This window comes from Cynoglossus semilaevis, chromosome 7 (assembly GCF_000523025.1).
Source record: "Cynoglossus semilaevis isolate Cse_v1.0 chromosome 7, Cse_v1.0, whole genome shotgun sequence".
Classification (NCBI taxonomy): domain Eukaryota; kingdom Metazoa; phylum Chordata; class Actinopteri; order Pleuronectiformes; family Cynoglossidae; genus Cynoglossus; species Cynoglossus semilaevis.
The window spans coordinates 6148917-6150386 of NC_024313.1; the positions used below are offsets into that span (position 1 = coordinate 6148917).

Genomic DNA, 1470 nt, shown 5'->3' on the forward strand with positions numbered 1-1470 from the left:
TCTGTGAGAGAAAACAACAGACACGTCAGTCATAAGTTAATAATATCTTGAAATAGTATCTGTGCAGAGTTTAACTAGAAAATCTGACACCCCACGACGGGGCAACTCTTCACAAAAGCCTCCAAGTGATCTGGCCGATTCAAATTTCATTTGGTATTCCCAGTAGTGGGAACTGTAATACTGATCGCTGCCTACAACAGCATTGGGTGATGGAGTATAATACCACATTTGGTAACACTAGAGGTCTGTTTCTCTTTTTTCCTTTCTTTTTTTTTTCCTTTTAAACATGAGAATCGTCTGATCCGTTTGACTATAGGGGCCAGATCGAGGAAAAAAGGTGAAATTACGAGAATAGAGTTGTAAATTTATGAGAATAAAGTTTCTACTTTTGGAGAATAAAGTCCTCTATTATTTAGAATATTATTCATCTCATTAATAATATCACAATTTTATTCTCATGAATTTACACCTTTTGTAATATCACAACTTCACTCTCATAAGTTAATGTTTTTTTTTTTTTTATAAGGTCATGACTTGTTGAACCTGTGACGTAAGTAGGCAGTTTTTACCACTTTTTCAAAGTTTTCTGGGTCCAAATGTTTAACTGCCGTAGATGAGACACTAATGCCACCCAAATGACGTCACATTTAAAGTCGTTTAATTGAGAGGATTGCTGGTTCGAATCTCCACTCTACCCAGGAGTTTTAAGTTGCATTTATAGCACCCTCTGCAGGGCAGTGGGCAGAGGATGAAAACTCCACCTCTGCAGAATTTCTCTCCTCAGGATGTGAGTGAAAGCAGGGAATCACAGGCAATCAGTCATGGAGGTACCAAACCTCAGAACCTGTGTGTGTCTGTGTGTGTATGTGTGTGTGGAAGGTACCATATTTAGATTAGGGCAGAGAGGTGGAGCCGAGGAGGGAATTCTATATTCCTGGCTGTGGGTGAAAAAAAAAAAGTAAAACAGCTCCTGAAGTCTGAGCCCCCGTCAGCCAGGTAACCCAAAACCTGGAGTGGGGAGTCAGCGTGGGATATGGGGAGAGGAACAATGTGGCTCTTTGTGCGAGCCAGGCAGGGAAAACAAACCGTTTCCCCTGGAAAGAGATCATGTTCAGGTTCCATCTGAGAAGACCACACAAGGCTGATCAGAGCAGTGTCTACTGTGTGGAGCGAGGATGAAGAGGAGGAGGAGGAGGCAACCACACATGCTAACACACACACTGAAAGACACTGTCAGAGAGAGAGAGAAGATTTCAGATGTTTCTGAACACAACGTCAGCACACAAGCCAGAAATACTCTTTGGTCCAGGATCAATCATGTGACTTCTTCTTCTTCTTCTTCTTCTTTCAGAGATAATGTGGCCATCTGGGCTGATTTCCTGGATTGGCACCCTGCTGGTCTACAGGCAGAGCAGCACTGTGGTGGGCTGAGGGGCTGAGGGATATATATATACATATATATATACATAT

General features: G+C 42.2%; 1 protein-coding gene across 2 annotated transcripts in view; it reads right to left on the bottom strand.

Annotated features, from left to right (window-relative positions):
• Positions 1-1311: 1311 nt before the first annotated feature.
• LOC103380938 (sine oculis-binding protein homolog) overlaps positions 1312-1470 on the bottom strand; it is a 13974-nt gene continuing 13815 nt past the window's right edge. For both annotated transcript variants that reach the window (XM_008313085.3, XM_008313084.3), the window contains exon 8: positions 1312-1443. The gene's annotated coding sequence lies outside the window, so the exon portion shown is untranslated. The remainder of the gene's footprint in view (positions 1444-1470) is intronic.